The following is a 15,543-nucleotide window of genomic DNA, read 5'->3' on the forward strand; positions in this document are numbered from 1 at the left end:
TTTCCTTCTTATATGCAATGCGGCCAATAATAGTAACTGCAATTAAAATATGTATAAAGGCAAATAAAGTTACTGACCTTAAAATAAAATAAAGAAAATAACCTTTAAGATTTAACATTTGTTTAAGATTTCAATTGATTTTCGCAATCATACGCAAATTATTGAGGAATTATATTATAATGTATGTATGTATGTATATGCATGTATGTGTATTAGCAAATTTTCATAATTAAATAATTATCAAAGCGAACGTGATTAGCCTGAACTCTTTTAATCAACACTCTTGTTTTTTGGCAAATTCAATTGAAAACTGAGAAAGTAAAAGTGTTTTCAACATTTTTGCCACCTTATATGCCACTTTATATTTTTTATGTTGAAGTTAATTATTCCTCTCATCACATTATTATTCTAAACATATTGGTTTTCGCTAAATTCTTTAGGGCTTTTATTTTATTATACGCATGTATGAATGTGTAATATAATTTAATATGTACACAAGCACATTATAATACACATACATACTCGTACATATATATTTTAATAATATGAATAACAAAATGTTTTTGAAAATATTATTTTATCTACATACGTTACGTTGCCAATCGCAATGTTTGCTAACTTTAGAATAGCTGAAGTCATTTCACTGAAACGCGTTGAAACATGATATAAATTTATTCTAGTCTATTTGAAACTGCTTTATATTTTGTATTTGTGTGTGAGTTTGTATATGTACCATATTTTGTATTATTTTTCTATCAAGACGACGCCACATAAATTTTGCAAATAATATGGAATTCTTCTTTCTCTTTTACTCCATTTTATAATTTTCTTCTCCTAGAAGACATAAATTTTCTAAAAAAATTTTCTTTTTGTATATGTTATTTATTTTTCGTTTAAAAACGTTTAAAGCTGATAATAAATGTTAGTCCTTTTAAAATATCCAGACTTTCTACTTAAAAAATTAAAAAAAAAAATAAGTGGAATAAAAGTAATAAAAATATATTTTTCTTTCGTTATTTGAAATTTTTTTTTATTTAACCCAAGAGAATGATAGACTATGTACATTATGAGATACTAGATATTTCTATTAAATTTAATAGAAAGTGAAAGATGATTAGAGGAAGACTGTAAACTGTGTGATGAGAATAAACATGATTTTAGTAACTAAACGCCTTTGAAATTTCAAATTGATTTTTATATTAAATAAGAAAATTTTAATTTGGTCCATCTGCCTTTAGGATCATTTAGGAAAAAAATAAGCAAGTTTTAGAAACTTATACAAGCATGTGTCCGTTTTTGAATTATTGTCACCTATGAAAACTGTGATTTGTTATACAATTATTGTAGTTACCGATATCTATGTGCTTATTAATTATAATGTGTTCATAAAATTATTTATTAACAGAAAATAACTTAGTCTGAGTTCAAATTCCTTAAACAAGTATAACAATACTTTAGTCTAAAAAGTGGTTTTTTCTTAACTTGAAAAAAAAAGGTATTTTTAAAATTTAATGTAAAATTTTGATTCGTAGAACAAATTAAAATTTATAAATTATACTGAATGCGGATACAGGTGATGCTTTGATTTCCATTTTAAGGTTAAATGTCCTCTTCTTTTCCTAAATCATTCTTGAATTCGCTCTGTTCCAAATACATAACGTAGCTTATGTTTTCTGCTTACGATAAATTATAGCTCAAATAAAAAATTTTGAATAAGATCTTATTAAACATAAATTGGTCAGTTATGTTATAAAATGTCACATGTAAATCTCTTTATTATTCAAAAAACAAAACTGTAAAAGTTTTTGGTCGAATCAAAATTTGGTCTTTGTGATTTTTTCTTTTTGATGAAAACAATAAATATGCTAAAATGTCCTCTGTGTAAATAGTTAAGTCAAATTTAGAAAAATTTCAAACATAATTTCTTATTTCTCTCGAAAACTTATACTCACCATTTTTTTCTCTATATCATAACAACGTTTTCTATTGACATTTAAATATTTGGTTAAATAATAAGTTTTGATAGTAGAACTTTTATGTTATGAGTATTCTATCTTTACTATATAATTTTCTATTAAAATTTTCTAAAAAGTTTTGACATTGATGTCGGTAGCATAAAAATTTGTCTATAAATTTTTCATCTCTAAAGACCTTTCTGGCTGTGATATCATGTCGTTGATTTCATTATCGTAATGGTTAAAGTTGTCATATTTCCTTTTTCTGTGAAAGTTTTGTGACATTTTTGATATAATTAAATCGAAAATCAAGGCGTCTTTAATTTTTATACCCTACATTTAAGTTCATTACTGTAAATAATTAATGTGCGTTATGGAATTTGAAATGATCATCTATTATTCTATACGAGTATGAAAATGATATCAGATATGCGGAAAATGAATCAACCGATCGGGGACAAAATTTTTGAGTTATCTTTGTTTTTCTCTAAGTATGCCTGCTATTAATTTAGACTTTAAGAGCAGTAAGGTTAATTGTCTTAAATGGTTATGAACATTGGAAAAATTTAAGTTACATTACTGTGTATATGTGTATGTATATGTATATCATATATTAAATATTTCTATTTGCTCGGATTTGGTATTGCAAGTAGTTTCCATTGAAGCTACCAATGTTTAAAAATTTTAAATTTAAGTTGCAATTTCGTTATGACATTTACATAATTTAATTTTTCGTAAAAGTTATTTAATGCTTATCAAATCCTTTAATCAACAAAATAATTTTTACATTCCTGTATCTTCTTGAGAACATAGGTGTTTTTGTCTAAAAACGTGCTTAAATTTTTTTGAAAGAATTATTTTCTTTCCAAATACTTCAAGCGGCAAGTTTTGATGTTTGGATGTTACTTTGAAATTTCCTGTATAAACTTCGCCTACTCTTCTTTGTTTTAGTCGATAAGTTGTTTGGGTTTTACTTCTTTTGTAATTTTTATTTTGGTTGCAACTAAAAATAAAAAAAACAATGCGATTAAACCTTGTCATTAACAACTTCATTTTTAACTTTTAGTTTGAATTTTTAGCACTTTTCCAAAAAAATTTTTGAAAAAAGTGCATATTAGTTTCACTCTGTCCGTCCGTCCGTCCGTCCGTCCGTCCGTCCGTCCGTCCGTGGACACTTTTTTTGTTTACAAAACTTCTACACCCTTTAAGATAGAAAGCTGAAATTTCATACGTACATAGATCTTCACTAGAAACTTATTTCCGTAGAACAAAATTTTTACCTATCTCCCCCCCTCTAGAAGTTATACCCCCCCAAATCCCTAAAAATGGCCTTTTTTAAATATTTGTTGCAATGAAACCATAAGCATTTTTGAAATTTTGCAAACGCAGAAAGGCAGTGGCTTGCTTCCCCTAGCGCGGTATACTATAGTTAAACTTTAGAAAAACAAAATGGCCGTTCAAATTTACCGTTATCTAAAGTCCTTTTTTTCCAAATTTTTGATGTCATTTTTCTTCTAGACCCCAGCCTGTAGAAGCTTGAAATTTTAGGGGCTTTTAGACATTGACAAATAGTTCATTTTGTTAGAAGAAAATTTTTTTCCATCTCCACCCCCTCTCAAGTTATCACCTCTTGAAATTTGTAAAATTTGAATTTTTGACACCTTATATTTCCGAAACCGCAAGCTTTTCCAAATTTTTATAAACGCAAAAAGTTAACGGTGAATTCCATGAAATTAAAAAATATAATTATTTCTCTTAACTCACACAATTAACCCTTAAAATCGAGCATTATGTTAACCCCTTTTTATATTAATTTTTGCTTTATTTCAAACACTGCATATATGCGTCATCCTAAATATATGCAATTCTAGAAATAGTTTTGTATATGAATGAAAATAATTTTAATAGTTTGATAGGTATACATAGACTGTATTTAAAAGCAGAATTTTCACTTGTTGAAGGGAAAAGTGCTACAATACAAACCATTGGTTTGACCCAACTTTATTTTTCTTTTTCGGGCGCTTGTTCTTCCTGTAACATTTTCAATACTAGGAAATACAACAACAATTTTTTAATGAATACAAACTTGTTTTTAAAATTATCCGTTTTCAAATTAATCATTTTTTTCCTGTAACGTGCAATGTAATGTACACGTTTTTGGCTCTTCAGGCAAATTTGTTTTTTTCGAATATTTGTAAGTTTTACGTTATATTATAGCATAAATGGCAACTGCATGAAAAACAAACCGAAAAATTATCCAGTTTTTAAATTTTATAATATTGACTAAAGAGGAAACATCTCATTTTATTAATTTCTTTTCACTTAAATTAAATTATTCATATGCATGTATATTTTTAATTTAAAAGAAACTATAAATTATACAAAAGATGTAAATGCAACATACTGGATTGAATAATGCAAACATTCATGATTCATTTTAAGGCGAAGTTTTACAGATTATTGTTGAACTGTTTGTTTTAGGAGAATAATAATAAGATTATTACTTCATAGGTATGCAAATATTAAATTAATTTAAGATTAATAAATAGAACCAATATTACTTTGTGCATTTTAAAACAATAATCGAAAATTTTTTAGACTACATATGAAGTATGTTAAACATATTGCAGTAAATACGATTTATAACTGAAATTGCACTTGCATTCCCTTGCTTTCAAGATAGTGCCATAACTACAACAAAATATTTTATTCTTAAAAAATCATGTATTTTCGTTTTTTACTGATTTCTATTGTAGATTTCTGCAAAATTGTCATATGTGGTCCTTTGCAATTAAGAAACGTAATTTCTAAAACGAAATTTCGCTGCAAGGAATTTTCATGTAAGATCAAACTAAATTAATGTAATTAGTTGACAATATTAAATTACTAAGAATGAAATTATTTATTCTAAATTTCAATTCAATGGCCATATATTCTTGTTTTGAGTAAAGGAGAACCTCAATTTGCTGTTAGTTATTGCATTTAGAAAATTAAATACGTCCGAATAAAAATTCTGTAATTATTTTGAAACAGTCGTATTTCCTTCATCAATGTAAGCTCAAAACACGTGCACATGCATGCATATTACGTTCAATACCTAAATATTTTTGTTACTACAGAGAAAGAGTGTTATAAATAGAATTGCAAATTTCTTATATCTTTCCTATCAAATACATTGGTATATAGTGTATACCTTTTATTATGTTGAATAAAGTAGATTAATTTCCAATTTCAAATACCTTATCAATGATTTTATTGCTGATATTTTTTCATTCGATATCAATAAATGAGTTTTCATTTTGATTGAAAATTTTAAATATGATTTTGAGTACAGTTTTTTTTATTACTTTAATATTCTCGCAAAAAAATTTTTGAATATGGTATAACGAATCCAAGATTTGGTATATAATCTAGCAAAATTTTAATATAAGCATAATTTACATTACTTTCACTCTGTTTGTTTGTATCTTGTAAATTCTGAAATTAAAGGAATTCCAAAAACTAAAGATTTTGTTTTATCGCAGACTTAATTTTTTTGACAGCTCGCAAAGAGAATCAGCCATATGTTTTTAACATTACTAACTGGATTTGAACAAGTGAGTGGAAGTAATTTTGCTTTCTATTTACAGTTTTTCTGTAAAATCAAAAAGTAATGATCTAGGTTAGATTTTGACCCGATCTACCTTTGTTGCAGCAAAGCCAAATAAAAACAGTTGTTCTTGAATTTGTTCCTTAAATGAGTATCTTAAAGTTTAAGGTAAAAAATATAACGTTGTTTTTCTTTTGAGTTTTACTTGAAATTTTCACTTTCCATTATTAAGAAAATTCTTTTAATGGAGAAAAGAAGAGACTTTTTAAATGTTAATTTTACATTGAATAAAAAAGAATAGAGATACAGAAAGCAGATACAGAAGTGATAAAAAAAGGTGGAAACAAAAGTAAGAAAAAAAGAACGACAGCAAAGTAGTCATCAGTTTCCAAAGGAAATATATCAATTCCAAATTAATTCATTTTCGTTGCCATTTTATACAGTTTTCTTTACCATTTCCGTGTTGTGTCAACATGAGGCGTCGGCTTCCTTTTCCTTCATTATCTTAGTTTTTATTTTATATCTGAGAAGAAGACAAAATATTTAAAAAAAAATTAAATTTAAGTGAAAAATTTATTTTATGAATTGATTTTTTGAGAACTTAATTTTCTTTTTTTATTTTAGAAACTTATTTTCAAATAAATTTTTCAATAATACAAAAGCAAAACATCAAGTTATTAGAATTTTCTTAAAAATGGAATGATGCCCAAAACTTTATATTAGCAATTGGTTTTGTGTTGACTTAGCACGATACACTTAAAAGAGGAATGAAAATTGATTAGGAATAAAAAGTGTATAAAAATCCAGCACGTTGAAATATAATGAAATCATTTTCTAAAAACTTTTTTGTTGTCGGTATAACCTTGTTTTCTTGAGGAAGATTATGATTAACCTTCCACAAATTCTGTTGAAATTCGATTTAATTACTAATTATTAAATTGATAAAATTTCACTGCAAAAAAAAACAGACAAAAAAAATTAAAATTTATGTACACTAGAAAGAATATTATTCTCACGGCATCTTTTGAAAGGACGACCTTAAGAAACCTTAATGAAAAGATAAACCTTCTTAATAAAAATATCAAGTTTAATTGAAAATGAATCTCAGTAAGGAAAAATAGTTTATAGGATATTAAATTCCGTTTCAGAGGATATTTTTTTTACAAGAAATGAATTTTCTTAAGCGTCTCGTATTTTGCATGTGCACATAACACCAAATAAAGCAATGGTTTTTAATATAGGTGTGAATTTATAAGAATAGCTATGTTTTAATTTATTTTTAAAAATATGTATTTATGTGCTTATACAGGGTGTCAAATGCTTGACAGTACTATAGGAATAGAAGTAGGGGCGTCAGGAACTGAATGGAATGGAAATTAAAGAAAAGTTATTAAGGGCTTTTTTGTTTTTTTCGCTCTCCTTTTCGAGTTCAGAGCTCTCCTTTAAATTAAAAGTTGATTTATGGGTTTAAAGTTTGGTCATTTTAAAACTTAAGATTTTTTTAGTTTACATAATATTTAAGTCTAACAACTTTTCAATTCACCATTGTAAACTCATAAATAGACGTTATTAATTTATATAATTTGTGTTCAGAATCATAGCAATAAGCTATGAAACGAATACCTGAGCTATCGTAAATTGTGTTTCGGATATTGATCAAAAAGACGAATACCTATATACCCTATATTTCTACTGTCACTCCCGCTTTCAACAATCGAAAAATACCATTAATTTTACTGTTTAACTAAAAATTTAAAAAAATTTCCGCAGTTCAGAAGAAAACCAATGCATTTTGCTAACGTTTAGAACATTAAATTTAAAAAAATGCCATTCAAATATAAAAGCTAAACAAAGTTATTAATTTAAAAATAAAAACGATACTCTATTGAACATCTCATTGTAGAGGTTCGTTTTGGGAATAGCTCATTTCGTGGAATCGCTCTGATAAAATTTCTTTTAAAGTAATTATGCTTTCTAATACTTTATCCTTGAATTTATTAATATAAGTAACACTAAGTAATATAAGTAATTCTTTATATTAATAAAGAATTAAGAATAAACTAAATTTCATAATTCAACCCAATCCTAACCAAAAACAAATTAAAATCTGGCAGATTAACAATGAAAATTTTAAACTCATTCCACAGAAAAAAATACATGCTTTGCAGATTAGTTTCCATTCTTATACATAAAAATTGTGCAACAAATCATTTAGTGAAACATTCATGAAGTATCGAAGTTTCAAAAAATCACGGAAGACATGAGAACTACAATACTGTCATTCGCGTAAAAAGTATATGAAGGCGTACGTTTTTGTGTAAAGCATGGTATATAATAAAATAAACTCTTAAACAAAAAGAAAATTAAAATGATGAAGCAAATTTAATAAACAAAAACGTTAAATAACTACAAATTTAACCAAATCCAAAAAGTAAAACTTTATGTCTTCGTATAACATTGTTGGTTAGAAGTATTACGCGTGTGGGGTTAGAAACTATAAAAGTTTTGATTTGTTGCTATAATGCTTTTATATACTTGGTTTTGGAGTTGTTGAGCGTCTGTTTTCATTTTTATTACTAAATAAATTAGCATATTTCAGTTTTTTCAACATACTGTTTGTTCCATAAAAAGTAATGAGAAAAAATAATAATGTAGTTATCCGTAGGACATATTTTCTACACATGTGCTTATATTTTTGATAAAAAGAGAAAATTTTTATTTTCGCAAAAATATTATTGCAATAAACTAATATGGTAGTAGCTTATCTTTAATAAAGGATATAAAATATGTAGATTTTGATATACGAATACAAAATAAAAGCGGAATGACAAGGATAAAAATTTAAATATCTACCAATGTTATGATTTTCTCCAAAAATATTTTTTACCATATTTGACAAACAAAAATACATATATCTTATATTTGACACCTTTTATCAATATTTGGGTTTTGACTTTTCTTGTTTTGCTTATTTTCAGTGACTGTTGAACAAACTGTTCCTAATTCCGCTGATTAGAAAATCCAATCAATAAAATAATTCAATAAATGTATTTTTTTTTCTGAATTTCATTATTTTCCTCTTTAAAATAATTTAAATTTTTTCTTTGATGAAATTACTGAATTCAAGAATTCGCGGTTACAAGACCCGATTATTTCACAAGATAAAATAAATTTAAAGAATCACCAAACTTCACTTGTCAAATTTTTAATGAAACTGCAGCATTTCTCTAAAAGTACAAAAATTAACTATTTTTAGAGAAATTCGGATTTGTTTTCGTACTTATCTATTTCCATTTTTAATTAATTTTGAAGGAAATTTATATTTGAGTTTAGTTTGGAAATTAGGTTGAACATTTAAATTCGGGGGGTATATTAGACCTCAGAAAGTTTTTTAACTGAACTTATTATTCTTATTTCGTAAAAACGAAATTGGTTTATTATTTTCTAAAATTTTTGCGAATAAGGAATGAAAACCTAAATGTTAATTAGAAATTGATAATTGAATTAAACCAGATTAATAAATAGTGGGTACACTATTGACCAAGAGCTAGTTACTACTAATTATGTTAAGATAAAATTTTTCTGTATATGAGGGCTAATTGATATGAAAGAAAAATATTTTCAATAAACTTAATTTTTGATTGAATCAATTTTACTAAAAAAAATATTTAAAATTTTTGAATTTATCAAAGCATCTATAAACTCAAAACATAACATACGTCATATAATTACTTCGGCAAAATACAGTACAAGAACTATATTTTTCAATACTGATCCGAAACCGTTACTTAGGCAGAAGTATTAAGACTTTCAAAAGCCATGTTATGAAAACAAGTTCAATAAATTAATAGATCAATGGTTGGTTGGTATACAAATTATCAGTAATTATGATTACATCTAGCATAAAAAATTTTTATTGTTAAATAGCTTTGAGCAGAAAGAGCAGATGTTAATGGCAATAGTTTAAGTAGAAGATTGTTTTTAAAAAAAGTATTTTCACTTATTTATCCAAAATATTTTTTTTTTAATTTTCAAATCGAAGTAAAAAAATTTCTAATTACATCATAAAATTTATAATTATACAAATTGTTTTTACGTGCTGTGAACTCGATAATTATTGTGCCAGTTTTCATTGCGCCAAAGTGTAAAATACTATTTTTAACTTTTCTGTTTATTTGAAAAAAAACATCCCATTATTGAACTTTTATATGAATTGAACATTTTGTTTAGCTTTTTAAACCAGCGTATTCCATTCAGTATAAGTTTTCAACCATAATTCGTTTATGTTCCCTTAATTTTTTGCAATAATTTGTTGGAGTGTTGGTTTTGGTTGTATATGTCTAATATAATATAACTCACTTATATTTATGCTTTTTATGGCGCTATGAAATTGTAGATTTTTTGCCAAAAACAAAAAACTAAGGAAAAAACGATAAAGCAGGCAAAAGAAACGTTATTTTTTTCTTCATATTTACTTAAGAATCTAAAATTTTTCCAGCAGGAAAATGAAGAAAAATTTTATTATAATCTCTTCTTTTTTCTTATACATATACATATACATATACATATACATAATATATATATATATTTTTTTTTTTTTAATTTTTCCATTGTTATTGCTCTTGTTATTTTATTTTTTGTATTTTAATTTTATTTTTTTATATATTTTTCCCTCTTGTGAATAAATCTTGTGACGATGTTTTATGACGTCCTATATGTGTAAGGATATACGGCTAAAGAATAAGAAAAATACTAAGAAAGTTTTTCTTTATTTATTCCTTTATTCATTCTTTGTTTAATACACACATACATTCATATATAAATCTTTACTATAAACATATTTCAAAGTTACAACAATTGAGGCCCTACTAAATAAAAAAAATAAAATCTGTGGGAGATTTTTGTTTTTATTGAAGAAATCTAAAAAAAATAAAAAAAATGTGTATTATGAGAGAAAATCTAGAACTAATATTGTAAGAGATTGTTTAAAAAACAACGAAAGAAAATATGATAAGATTTGAAATAAGTTGTATATAATATTTACTCTCCAGAGAATGAGTAGGGGCAAAATTTAAAGTAAAATTTTCATCTTTTCTAATATTACAGACGATGGTATTTCTCGTAACAATTTATGCACATTCTTTGAAAATTTTCAAATTCTACCGGGTCAATTAAAGAATTTTTGTACGTTCTTGAATTTCGTAAAATATGTGTTAATTTATACATAATTTATTGTGAAGTCACTGCAATATTTATGATATGGAGGTAAATGAAAAACTTCGTTAACTTATTCCATTGAAAAAGTTTTGGCAATTTAATGAAATTCAAAAATTTAGGTTATAGAGATTCTGCTACTGGATTTTATTTATTGCATAGCTGCAACAATAAAAAGTTAATTCGGCGATTATCTTGTTTTTTAAAGAAAAAAATCTTATTTTAAATTCTAATGAAGCCGTCCATTCTAATGAAGAAAAATGTCTTAACACATCATAAAGGAGTCTACATTCAGGTAACACTGTTGTTAGCTTATAACATTATAAGGTTGTGGAAGTAAACAAGTTAAAATTTGAAGGTGTTCTAGGTTTTACCATGAATCTTGCTTTGCGAGATAATGAAAATAGATACTATTCTAATGATCAAGCCACATTTATTAAGACTGTAAATTTCTGGGTGTGACAAAAGCTAAATTCACGCATATCCGCACATAGTTTTTTATAAGAGAATCCGTGATATAAAAATTTAGAATAGAATAGCTCTCGTCTTGTCGCTTAAAAATGAACTCTGACGTAATAATCATTTGAATTCAAATCATTTGAATTGAAATCACCGAAAATTTTCACATACACATTTAGGTTTAAATGCATTTATTAAGGAAAGTTAAAGGTAAATTTGATCGCTATCGGTCAATTGAATTAAATTCATAAGTGTGACTACTCGGTTATTAATTTTTTTTAACCAAAAACATGCTTACATCGTCGGTAATAATAAATAAATTTTCAATTCCACAATCAATGGTTTGATTTATTATTTCCTCTATATTACTGATCCCAACATAATATTAAAAAAAAATAAACCTTACAAAAAATTTAAACAAGTTGGGCACCTCTAAAATTTTATCTACAGATCTGTATATATGTCCAATTATAAAATTTAATATCATAATCAAAAGTTCACAGCAACAGAAATTCAACTATTTTTAATAATATGTAAATATTATTAAAAATGTATCATCCGTAGGGTCACAGTTTTGCTATAGTGACATGAAATATTTTACTGTATTTACATGGTTTGTTTTCGAAAATGATTTTCGATATTACTTTTCTCGTAATATTAACGCTTGAACAGATTTTCCATGTTGTGAGTTTATTTGCATTTTGTTATGATTTTGATTTCCATATCATAATAGATACATTGTATGTGTATAAATATTATATAAACGAGTATACATCCATACCAACTACCTTTTATAAGTTATATTTAAAAATAAAGAAATTTCTGATGAAATTTATCCTAAAAAAAAGATTGATGTATAAACCAAAATTGCCTTAATAGAACGGTAAGTTTTTTTTTTCCTGGAAATGTCTTTTATGAATCAATAGTTTAAAGTAACTTTTTCCTTTTAGGAAAAATAGCTCTCTCTAAATAGACCAATTTTTTAGTGAGTTTGAATTATGCTATCAACTTTATGGGCAATTCAGGTTACAGAAATGGAGCCTTGGTGGGATAAATGTTGCATTTTGAATTATGCTTGAGAAAATGATCAACCAATTTCTTTTAATTTTAGTAAAATTTCAGTTCTCTTTAACACTTACAAGGTTTTGAATAATATTGAATCGAAAATGTTACAAAAACCACATTAATAGTTTAGGATAAAGTAAAGCATTGCTGATTATTCAGAAGGATATTGTACGTATTACGGGACATAATTGTACGTAAATATTGTAAGCACTTCTGTCAAAATGCACATTTAAAATAAGTTTTATTTTTCAAAAAACGTGCTTGCGCAGATTTTCGTCACGAAATAAGTGAGAATTTTGGCTTTTGTCTAAAAATTTCATGTTGAAATTTAGAGCAATATCATTTCAAAATCATATTTTCTTGCTGTTTAAATAAAGTTATTAACATTTTATAATAACTAATTACAAATACAATGCGTAGTTGTTTATATTAATTATTAATTCTTATAACAATAGCTAATGGACAGTTTTCCAGTCGAGGAAAAGAAATTTTTTAATTTTTCTGTTTTGACTCGTTCCTTTGATTACGTCAACCATCTGTTGTGCAGCTGTATGAAGAAATTTTCGTTAGCTACTCTTATTAAAATTTGCTTTTGTCTTTGAACGAAAAACTTTGAGTAATTTTCTATTAGAAAGGAAAACTTGATAATTTTATTGGGCTTCTAAAAAACACTATTTTTTTCCAATATATTTACCAATCCAATTGCATGCAATAAGGGAGATGTTGTAATGGCACCAAATTTTACAAATTTCTTTGTAATACGAGTAGGAAAACATAAAAAATTTATTTTTTAACGAGATCTTGGTTTGATTGTCTGTCTGTTCATAGATTCTAGGTTCTGCTCGCCAATAAAACTAACTTAAAACTTTTCACTTGAGTGGGATTAGAAAGAGAATTTTTACTTTCAGCCAAATTTACATATTTCTAGGGATATATCTATTAAAAAACTGCTATCTTTAATTTAATTTAAACTTAAGGACATTTTCATAATTTTGGGGAGCACTTTCAATAAAATACAAACAAGGTTATTGGAACTTTATTATTCAGAAAATATATGTATAATGTGGTCGGTTATGTGTTGCTCACATAATTTTTTTTTCACAGTTGGTAAACATACATACATTAAATAAAAAAAGTGTCTTTGCAGATGAAAAAATATCACAAAGTTCTTTGTACCAGAAAATGTGAACGTTGTGAGGTGAAAGTGAAATCAAGTAAAAAACTAAAAATATTTGAATGTTGAATTTAACAGATGTAAAATATGCATTCATCCATGTAAATTAGTTTTGATAATTATTGAAGATGAAATATTCATAATATTTAAAAATATTTTGTTATAAAATATTCTTAGTTTATACTAAAAATAGTTAAATTATAGGATACAGAAAAGGAACAGCGATTTCACTAGAAGTCCGTCTAGATTCATTTAACCGAGTGAGCCTTTGCACAACAAAGAGTTTGTAGATATTGAGGTTTGCGGTGATTCTTTACAAGAAAATCCACCTCAATCAATGTACATCGCCTAGGCCTTTAGGGGCAAGTCTCATTTCGTTTAATAACTTTGACGATTCGAATAATTCGGACGATTTAAACGTTTTTGTAGCCTTTTGCCAAAAATCTATTTGTTTTTGCTTAATATAATTACATTTATTGTTTTCGTGAGGGAAAGACAGACCATTGTGAGTTTTGTCAGTATAAGTTGGCAAATATGTTGCGATAGTACAACCTTTCTGGATAGCAATATTTTGATTAAAATTAATTTAAAATTACATAAATGGTAAATGGAAATTTTTCTCTTATCTCTGATTGCTTAAATTTTTACATTGGCTGAAGTCATGTAACACTCACTCATGTAACATCTAGTAAATATCTTGCCATTTGCTTAATAAATCTTTTATGATGTTGCCATATTGTACCTTTATTCACACAATTCTCATATTTCACTATATTAAAAATTGCAAATATGCAATGCCGACTGCGGTTGCGACGTACAAGATGCGAATGCACAAATGTACCATTTACATATTACGTGTAATTAAGTAGTGTCGACGGATTCGTTAAACTTAAATTACAGCATTGGTATCATACAATCAGTGCATTAAACAACGGAGTAAAAAGACAGACTGTAAGAATTATTAAAATTTAATAATAATTTATTTAATAAAAAATTCTAAATTTCGAGAACTAGTAATTAACACAGTAACTTGTTTTATACTTTAATTTCTTGATTAAATACTTAAATATTCAAACGAAAATACTAATAATGGATTTTTGTTTAACGGAATAAACTTAATATTTATATATGTTGTATACCTACATACATTTTGAACACATAAATATTGTCTTAAGGCTAAAAGCTAAATCTCCAGAAGTATTCAATTGTTTCATAATCCAGTAGGCAGTTTTATAATTTACATTTTTTATTGCTGAATAAATTCTTAAGCAAACTTAAAACAACTTAAATTTTGGAAATTTATTTCACGAGATTAAGTACATACAAACTAAAATTATGTATTCGAATTAAATGTATTGTTTATGTTCGTCTCTATATAAGTATAGCATCACGGAATATTATGATGAATACCATATCAAAACCCACATGCAACGTATGTACATATGCATTAATATGTACGCATATATTATATTATTATTATATGACATACACACACTAAGGTTATATGCTTCCAGTTCACTAATTTACTTTGAAACTAAAAGTTGAAATAAAGTTTTTAAAATATTTGACGGGATTATTGCTTATGACAAAAGTATTTTCTTCAATTAACAATTCACCAGTTATCTGCGAGTACTTATTAAGTTTAATATTTATAATATGTATGTATGTGTTTCTTATTATTATATTATTATAATTTATCACCTTACACTTACCTCTCTTTTTGACATTGTTCTTGATTTATTACGCATAACGATGTAAATTTTGAACCATAAAATAATGAACCAAAATTAGCTCTAAGGAAAAAAGAAAGAAATGGGTGGATGAGGGAAAAAATCTTCAAGTATTATCAGAAATATGCTTCACATGTTCTAATACCATGAAAAATTCATTAATGAATTCATTTCCCCTGTGATCTTATTACATCTACATTAAAAGTATAGGCATGTATTAAATTTTCAAAGTTTTTTTATTGTTCTTTGCAATGTTATTGCCGTTGTTGTAAATCCTGAGAGATATAATAATAGCTTTTTACAAGTAATTGTATGTATTGCCATAAAAAAATAAATTTTTATAAACCAGAGTGTTAC

At 26.0% G+C, this 15,543-nt stretch overlaps 1 protein-coding gene across 1 annotated transcript in view; it reads left to right on the forward strand.

Moving 5' to 3' along the window:
* The window catches only part of LOC129610984 (myosin-G heavy chain), a 189,485-nt gene that overhangs the window by 43,227 nt on the left and 130,715 nt on the right, over positions 1–15,543 (forward strand). The window lies entirely within an intron of this gene.

This window comes from Condylostylus longicornis, unplaced genomic scaffold, assembly GCF_029603195.1.
Source record: "Condylostylus longicornis isolate FDR11 unplaced genomic scaffold, ASM2960319v2 ptg000048l, whole genome shotgun sequence".
Taxonomy (NCBI): domain Eukaryota; kingdom Metazoa; phylum Arthropoda; class Insecta; order Diptera; family Dolichopodidae; genus Condylostylus; species Condylostylus longicornis.